Below are 9,268 nucleotides of genomic sequence, written 5' to 3'. Positions count from 1 at the left end.
CACGGGCCTAGCCGCTCCGCGGCATGTGGGATCTTCCCGGACCGGGGCACGAACCGCAGGCGGATTCTTAACCACTGCGCCACCAGGGAAGCCCCATAAATTTTATTTTCATCATCCAAAAACTTTATTAGAAGAGCAATGATAAGCTTGAACTCATATAGACCTGAGTCCAGTTCCTGGCTCTACTGTGTAATCTCTGTCTTCACCTCAGTAAAACACAATCTCCTTTTCAAAGTGGTGACCAACCAAAAAAGAGTGTTTTGAGAAGTAAATGAGATCCGATTGGCAAAACACTGCATAGCACCTGGCACAGAATAGGGACCCGGTAGGTGTAAGTGACCCCAGCCCCAGCAGCAGAAAAAACGTTTTTATTCTAACCTTTTTTGAGGACAGTTACTCTGAATCTTACACATTTACTTCTTAAACTGAAGATTTCATACTTTATCTCTTCTGGGTGCCTCAGGATTGTCCTTTTGTATGTTTGTAATTACTCTTTGCCTTAATACAGAGATACCGTCAGGGGATAATGTTTACGGGACTCTTTTGATTAAATGGCCCAATCCTGCTAATGCTTTTCGAATTCCTTTTTACTCCTTACGGTTCTAAAATTTTCTTCTCTCCTGTTTTTTAGACCAACTGGGTGCTTGTCTCTAGCAGTGGAATACTGATCCCTTCTGATTTACTCTTACTAATCTCCCGTTTGTTAAAAAGAAAACCAGTAACCAAACTTGGTAAAATTATGTCCACAGTAAGAGTAAGCTGGCTTAGTGTGAGAAACTTGGGGCTTGACAATGAGCACAGGCTTTAGGGTCTGGGGCCTTCTGGTATGTGGGTGTTCTTTGCTTATTTGGAGATTCTGTGATACAGCCTAGATATTCCAGGTATCCACATGACCTCTACATAAATGAGGCATTATGTAGGCGTATTTTACTTGAAATAACACTATTTATGTTGTCGGAAAAAAAACAGCAATATATAAGATAAGCTGTAAAGTTTGTGATCAACTTTACTGTATGTTTTATGATATACTTGGGAAACATACTATAATAGAATATGAAGGCTGTGGTTTTTCTTTAACCTTGTTTTGAGAGTTCCATTCAAAAGGCTAGAAACTGGTTTCATGAATCATTGTTTCTACAGTTCTCCTCACCAGAGGTTGGTATCAGAAGTGGTTAAAATGTCATTCAGAAGTCATCATTGGTGCCCTCTGGGTCTGTGTATTATTGAGCTCACCTCGATATTATGAGTCTAATCAGTTTTTAGTGTAAACTCACTTATAAAATGTTAAATCTCCTCACTGCTAAAGGGATGTAACCCAAATGTATGGTTGGGACGATAGTGATGCCAAGCTTGTGGTATAATGAAACGATTCAGACTCTCAGTTGGAACCAGCCAAAGGTACTTGCTACTCTGGACCAGATGCTAAAGTCTTTGGAGAGAATTCATGCCCTCATGTGGACTGATAACTCTATAAAGTCATGGTTTCTAATACTCATTTAGCTTCCTGAGCTGTTCAGAGTCCTTTAACCCCTCTCTCTTTCATTTGCAATGTTTATGTCTTTCAGGCCTTCACTTTTCTCTCTCTCATTTCTATTCTGAGCAAAATTTTTTGTCAAACGTTAGGCGATCATTGTACATGCTACCAACTCCCTACCAGTCCCTCATTCCAATTTTTATCTTTTTTCCTTTTGTTGGAGGCATCTGTCTCCTATCTTCAAAAACAGCTACCTGTCTTCTTCTGAATTCTCCCTTGTAGCTTCTATCTCCCTACATCCCTTTTCAGTTCCGTTTTTGAAAATGTGATACCTTCTGTTTCTACTTCTTTATTCCTCAGCTAGTCCACTGAGACCATTCTTGCCAATATCTCCTTGTTGCTAATCAGAGAACATCTTTATCTTGCTTGTCTTTTTAAAGGGTCTGGCATTTGACTACTGCTTGCTTTTTGGAATGCTTCTCTGTGATTTCCATGGTGCCTCCCTCTTCTGGCTTCTCTTTCCTGTATAGCAACTCCTCCTCAGTCTTCTTCTTCTAAAGCATCTTTTCTAATGCCTGTGCTTTGCATGTTAGTATTCCCTAGGTTTCTGTGGGTGGCCTTCTCACTCAGTATTCTCCCTGGATGATTTCACCCACTCACTCCTTCAACCCAGAAATCCATGATGATTCAGGTGTATCCACTTTGGATCTTCTGAGCTATGAACCAGTTGTATCCAGCTGCCTTTCGGACATTTACATTTGGATACATCAGAGGCATTTCTAAACCAAAGTGCCTAGAACTGAGTTACTGATTCAACTCAAAGTTACCTGTTGGATAACTCAAGCCGGAAACATGGGACTGCCTCTGGCTCGTTCTTCTTCCTCAGCCCCATTTTTAATCAAGTCCTGTCATTTTTACTTCCTGTATCTCAGTTGTCTGTCTCCTCCAACCCAGCAGACAGATTCCCCATTGCCATTCTGTTAGATAAAGTTCTCAGGATTGCTGTGTTGGATGACTGCTACCATTTCGCAATCCCAGGTTCCACCCTTCAAAATTGAGTTAACGTCCCTCCTAGTCTAGGAGTTCCTTGCTGTTGCAGCGCTTATGACATTGTATCATTATATATTTACTTGTCTGATTATATATTTACTTGACTGGAGCTCCTCAAGTAAGTACCTTATTTTTGTAGCGTCTGTTTCTAGCACAGTGCTTGGTATTTAGTAGACAGTTAATAAATACTTGAATAAATGAATAATGAATGTACAAAGGAAAGAATACAAGCTTTTGGGTCAGACCAATCAGGACCTAAACTCTGCTATCTTGACCCTGAGCAAATTAATATATGTTTGGGAATTCCATTTCCAAATCTGAAAATGAGAATGCAAATGAGTTATTTTATGTGAAGTTCCTCAGTACAGTGCCTGGCACATTTTAGGTGCTTTGTAAATTGCCTTCTGAAACAAAGTAGCCTTTGTTGTTCATTGTTTTGTTTTGCTGCCTGGTACTACTTTTGCAAACTGAATTCTTTCTCTAATTTTTAGGGCCTAGGGAGAAAGATTCTGTAGCAAGGTCTCTTCTTCAGTGACAAATGTGACTTTTCAAAATGTGATAATATTTAGTCACCAACTGAGAATGAAAAAAAAAAAAACTGCCTTTTCAAAGACACCTTGAAACCTCACCGACATTAATTCCCATTTTTCCGAGTGTGGCCTTGTCTCATCTTTTACACGTTTTTCATCTGTAGTGCAAATACAGCCAGCACTGTTGGAAGGGCGAACTTAAAAGTACCCTAGGATCTTGTCAAAGAAATATTCAATTTTGTTCAGTATCACTCTGCTTCCCAAAGTCGAGGACAGATTTACATACCTTAGAAAGGTTTAAGACTACTGTTTGTTTTTCCTCACCAGAGCCTCATAGTTAATAATGAGGAATTTCATTAGCCTGAACATCCCACTTTTAAGTGTATCATGCATGTGGTGGGTCTTCCTGACCTTTACGCCTTCGTCCACCCTTTAGGGGTCGCCAGAATCAGAAACCACCTATTTCACGCGAGTAGGTTTCACGTTAGTAGGGTCAATACTGTTGTTTTCCTCATTGCTCAAATGGTAGCCCAGGAAGTGTGTAAAAAATAAATATGTGCAGGCTAGCCCAGTCTTTGTTGTGGAATCGGACCGTTAACTCTTCAGTGGAAGCCTGAGTGTCAGTTACCTTCGAATGGAAGACTCCAGAAGAGAGAATCCCTCTGCTTTCCCCGGGGGACAGGCTGGCCATTTAAAAGTTGCCAGGGCCGCGTCCGCAGGACCGGCGTCAGTACAGCGCCCGCTCCAGGGCCGGGCCGGGCCGGGCCGGCGCCTCCACGGATGCTCACAGAACCCGGGGAGCGGTGCCGCCTTCCCCGAAATCCCGGCCGAGCCCGCCGCGGGCCGCGCGCCGGCCGGCGCCTCCACGGATGCTCGCAGAACCCGGGGAGCGGTGCCGCCTTCCCCGAAATCCCGGCCGAGCCCGCCGCGGGCCGCGCGCCGCTCCCGCAGCCCCCTGGCAGGTCCCTACCTGCGCCTCGGAGCGAGCGGGCGCTGCGGCGGGGGGGAGGGAGGGGGAAGGGGAGGAGGGACGGAGGGACGGACGACGCCAGCCGCCGCGGAGCCGCCCGCCGCAGGCCATTTGCCGGCGGTAGTCCTGGAGGGCGTTGGTGCGGCCGAGGGGCCAGCGCGGACCTCGGGCGGCCCGGGCGCAGTCCTGGGCCGCGCCTCTGCTCGACCTCGCCGGAGCCGGGGGCGGGCCGCGCGAAGGTTACTTCAGGGAGACCTTGCGGTGCCGCCCTGGGTCGCGCCTCCCGGCTGGGCTGGAGTGAAGGCGGAGGAACAGGCCGAGCGCATTCCTGCTGGAGCCTCGAGGAGCGCCGGGCGGAGCGCGCCGCCGGGGAGCCCCGGCCCAGGTGGGTGGGCAAATGCCTGCGCCGGGGCAGCTCGGGGACGCCCGGGGACGCTGGGGAGGGAAGGAGGAGGGCGGCCTGACGAGATCCAGGGATGTAAGTGGATCCAACAAGAGTTGGGCGCGAGTGTGTGGAGCGGAGCGCGGCCGCGGGCGTGTGGGGAGGGGTGCGCGAAGCCGGGGACCTTGCCCGGCCGGCCGGCTGTGTGTTTGCATCGGTTCCTGCGGGAAGAGCCGCTGAGGGGTGAAGCCCGTGAAGATATTTTTTTCGGCTAAATACTGGTAGTAGGTCAGGTGGGGCCGGAGTGGGAGGAGTAAGGCACTGAAAGACATTATTGTCCTAAATAACCTTACAAGTTAGTGATTTTTCGCATGTCTCAGCCCTGGCAGACATTGAGATGAACTTACCATCCGCTGTTCAGAGGCCGCTAAAATTCCCTGAAAAAAACCAGGAGGGGAAATGCTTGAGTGGATTGAGAAGAGAAAGGGAAATTATACTGGGGTTGGGGAGTGGGGAGGTGGCTTTTAACTTTGTTTTGATTAGAGATTTTTGATTACTCATAGGCTTTCTTTGCAGCCTAAACCAGTGGAGAACCATGGTCCCCAGCATTCACAGCATGTGGCTAGTTGTTTTGTGTTTTCTGTTGTGCAGGTTTTTTTCTGGATTTGGAGGGAGGGTGGTACTAAGGAGGGGAAGATGCCAGGGAAGAGATTTTCCAGCTTTTGAGAGTTATTAAAGCTATTAAAAGTTTCTTAATTTTAATTAGGTTCAAAGACAGAATGAAGGCATTTCATTTAGAAGACAGCATTGCTTAGCAGGAATCTTTTGCAAAAGAGAAAAATGCTGGAAATGCGTGTTGGTGGAGTAATGTGTAGGCTAGAATATAGGGATCTAAATATAAATTTTCTTTTCAGCTTGAGGACACAGCAAAGTTAATCTCCGGTCCAAATAATGTTTGATTTTGACCCGGAAGCTCTTGACTTTGGCAAGTTAGCTCAGCTTGAATTGAGTAGCTGTTTAATCTGAACATGAAGACCCAGAGAGCTATTTTAGCCTTTGTCCCAGTACTACTTTTTACTAGATTGGGGGCCTAAAGGGATTTGTATCACTGTGAATATAATTGCAGGACTCTAGTCTTCCCTCTTTAGGAGCTCTTTAAACATTAATTTTAGGGGATTTCATTGATGGTGAAAGTGAACCCCATAATCACCCTTTCTGTAGTTGTGCACTCTGCAGAACGGGGAGAAATTAAAAAGCTTATTAGGTTTTCCATATTAAAAGCAAATGCATCTACTGATAATCAAGGTAGTATATAAATATGATCCAAGCACATATTAAATATTATACATACTTCATAAAATAATTATGCAACACCATACTTTAAGCTCTATGTACAGTTTTTTACTTTGTCATTTACATTCTCTTAAAAAGGATTGTGATTTGTGGTTGTGTAGTTATCATTGTGTATATCAGCTCCATGAAGATTATAAGAGAACTTGTAATTCCCTTAAAAAGTAGGAATTTAGAATTTTTACTTAGTCCACATTATTCCTGAATTTTTAGCTTGTTGTGTATATAATCCAGAAATATACTGCTACAACTTAGTTTTGGAAGCAGCTGGGACATAAATAAATGCGAAGTTTGTGTAAAATGAAGCTGGTTTTCATTTTGGTAACTTTTGTGAAGTTTTTGAACAGAAATACATAAGATTTTAATTAGTAGCGTGAAGTGTTTGTGTTTGTGTGTATGTATTAGCCTTGTGATGCTTGGTGTGACTCAAGATCTATCATCATGAGTTTTTGTATCTCACGATAGTACCAAGGCTGTAACCTGGATGCAGTTGTGTTTGTCTTGTTCACTGCCGTTTTCCAATCAGAGTGCAGTGTCCGACTTCTACTCTAGCTAATGAGTTTTGAATGAGTTACAGGCAGACGTAATTTTCCTCTCATTTTAACTTCACAGTGTTAAGGATGTAACCCCTATACAACTTTATAATGGTCCACCATAGATTTGATATCTATTACTTTATGTAAAATTTTCCCCTCAATTCAATAAGTATTTACAGAATGTTCATCTTGTCAGATACTGCTGTACCAGCCTGTCTTCATAAAACTTAAGAGATTACTGCAGGAGCCAGATGACTGACTAGGTTCTTACAGAAAGCACAACATATACAGGGGGAAGAGAAAGGAATGAATTCCAGCAAATAGTTCATTAAGACTGGAACAGAGTGGGATAGGTAACGAGAAAGTCAAGGCTAGATCAGTAGAAGCAGGGTCGGTCTTCTTGAAAGACTTTGTAAAATATGCGTGAAGAGTTTGGATTATTTTGGCCAGTTAGAATCACTGAGAGATTCTAATCAGGGGAGAGATTTAATCAGATTTGTTCCTTATGAGAAGGATTAGAGGGCAGGCCTGAAAGCAGAGTGGCCAGGTGCAGGAATTCGAGAGAGAGATAATCAGAGTCTGAGCCTAGTTGGTGGCTGTGGAAAAGGAAAGGAAGATACAGAGCAGAGAGAAGAGAGACTTTGAGATAAACAGTATGAGTAGGAGCTGATCATAGATTGTGAGGAATGAAGCAGGTGGAGTTAGATGACCCCACATTCATGGCATAAGTCACAGAATAGAAGGTGACTAAGTAGGGAGGAAAGGGGAGGAGGATGAGTTCACCTTTGAACATGATGACATCTGAATAAGGTCATCCTGACTTGTCCAATAGAAACTTGGGAATCTTTAGTACTTGGAGTCACCTGATTAAACATGGTGATCGAGGCTGAAGGAGTAAATAATAATACTAGGAGAAGTGTCATTTAAAAAGTTTGAAATCAAACGATGAATACTATCTGTGGAAGAAAGAGAGCCAGTGGAATGCACTGAGGAAAAGCAGCCTGGGGACCAGGGGACAAGAGGTCCAAGAAGGTGAAGTAGCAACTGAAACGCATCTGTTCGATTTGGTAGCCAGGTGTCTTTGATGCGGGAAGTTTTAGAAGCTTGACATCATGATGCCTGACTGCAGTGAGCAGAGGAGTGAGTGGGGAGTAGAAAGTAAAAATAATGAAGATAGACTGGGGTTCAGTATCTGTAGACAGTCCGTGAATAATTACAGTTTTGTTCCTTTCTTTCAGTCCTTACACCTCTTATTTATTTTTTTTCTTTCTACTATACTGGTTAGGGCCTTCGGGACAATGTTGAATAGCAGCCGAGGTGGTAGGAATCCATGTTCATCCCTGGTATTTAAAAGGAATCTAGCGATTCCATGTTAAGAAAGATATTTGGCGCCTACCATTTATCAGGTTAATGAAGTTCCCTTTCATTCTTATATTGTTGAGTTTTATTTATTTTTTTATCATGAAAGGGTGTTGAACTTATCAAATGTTCATTTACCAAGAGAATCATGAGGTTTTTCTTTTATTTGTGAAAGTGGCAAATTATATTTTTAGATTCTTTTTATTGATAAGCCATCCTGTGTACCTGGACTAAACCTAATCTGGTCATAATGTATTATTTTTAACACTCTCCTCAATTTGGTTTGTTTTGGTTTTTAACATCTGTTTATAAGTGAGATTGGCTTGTAATTTCCTTTTTTTGTTCTCTCCTCATCAGAGTTTATTATCAGGGTTACACTGGCCTCATATAGTGAGTTTGGGAGTATTCTCTCTTTTGCTGTTCTCTGGAAGAGTTGTATAAAATTGAAATGGTCTGTTCTTTGAAAATTTAGTGGAATTTTCTTATAAAACCACGTTTGTGAGTTTTTTGTTTTTTTTTTTTTTGGACCAATTAGATGTATTTAATGGTTATAGTGCTGTTTTAGTTTTCTATTTCTCTTTGGGTCAGTTTTGACAAGTTACGTCTTTCGAGGAATTTTATCCTTTCCATTTAAGTTTTGAAATTTGTTGTTATAAGGAAGTTCATAATATTCTTCAATTGTCTTTTAAATTTATGTTCATTCTGTAATATGTATTCCCTTTTCTAATCTTTTTCCATTTTCTTTCTTCTAATGTTGATTTGGCTATTTCCAAATGAATTTTGCTCTCTTTGTAAGATCAATCTCATTAAGGCTTTGTTTATTTGATTATTTTTCAAAGAACTGTCTAGTTTTTATCTATTTTATCTTTTTTAAAAAATTTCTATAGTTACCTCTATCACTTTTCCTTGAGTTTATTTTCTTCCTAGTATCTATACATTTATTATTCTCTGCTCCTTAAAGTGGATAATTTGTTCAAAATTTGTTCCTTTCCAGATTTCAATTCTAGATTTCAATTTTCAATACTAATTCTAGTATTTTGTAATATAGTGAATATATCACTGCTAGCTTTATCCATTACTTTGATGATTTTATAGACTTGAATAATACATTTCCTAGACTTCATCATTCCAGACTGAGAACTACTAATGTATGTAGAGTACTGCCCTCCTAGTATTTAAAATACCTAAAGTTTCTGGAAGGTTTTGACTACTTCCAATTTTTTTTTTTTTTTTGTCTTACCTAACTTTCCTTGTTTTCATTGCTTGGCATTTCTCTCCATTTCTCTTCCCCACCTGCTGCTCAGCTTCTTCCTCTTTTTCCCTCACCCCCTCTTTTCTACCCCTAGATACTTTGTGCAGTGGAAGAAGAATGATCGTCTTTCCTTGCCCTCTGCCCCCACTTTTTTCTTCTGTTTCCCTGGTTTTCCACACTCTAACCCCCCCACCCCCAATACCTGGAGGATTTTTCCATTATCTGCTCAACATTGTCTATCTTCCTCTTTACTTCTCCTTAGAACCCTGGCTCCAGCACCAAGGAGGAAAAAGAAGATAATTTGTGTCTAATTTTCTTTAGATGCTCAAAGGTTCATCATTATGTACCTGATGATTTTTGTTATG

General features: G+C 42.0%; 1 protein-coding gene and 1 long non-coding RNA gene across 7 annotated transcripts in view; one reads left to right on the top strand and one right to left on the bottom strand.

Moving 5' to 3' along the window:
* Window positions 1–3,895, bottom strand: part of LOC129391595 (uncharacterized) — a 53,657-nt gene extending 49,762 nt beyond the window's left edge. The window contains exon 1 of the long non-coding RNA XR_008615999.1: window positions 3,683–3,895. This is a non-coding gene — a long non-coding RNA (uncharacterized lncRNA). The remainder of the gene's footprint in view (window positions 1–3,682) is intronic.
* The window catches only part of OSBPL1A (oxysterol binding protein like 1A), a 221,389-nt gene that overhangs the window by 95,964 nt on the left and 116,157 nt on the right, over window positions 1–9,268 (top strand). The window contains exon 1 of one of the 6 annotated variants that reach the window (XM_024121011.3): window positions 4,147–4,409. The exons of the other annotated variants lie outside the window; for them this stretch is intronic. The gene's annotated coding sequence lies outside the window, so the exon portion shown is untranslated. Of the gene's footprint in view, window positions 1–4,146; window positions 4,410–9,268 lie in introns of those variants that run through there. 6 annotated transcript variants of the gene reach the window in all.

This window comes from Physeter macrocephalus, chromosome 19, assembly GCF_002837175.3.
Source record: "Physeter macrocephalus isolate SW-GA chromosome 19, ASM283717v5, whole genome shotgun sequence".
NCBI lineage: Eukaryota > Metazoa > Chordata > Mammalia > Artiodactyla > Physeteridae > Physeter > Physeter macrocephalus.
This window is presented reverse-complemented; position numbering and strand designations above follow the sequence as displayed.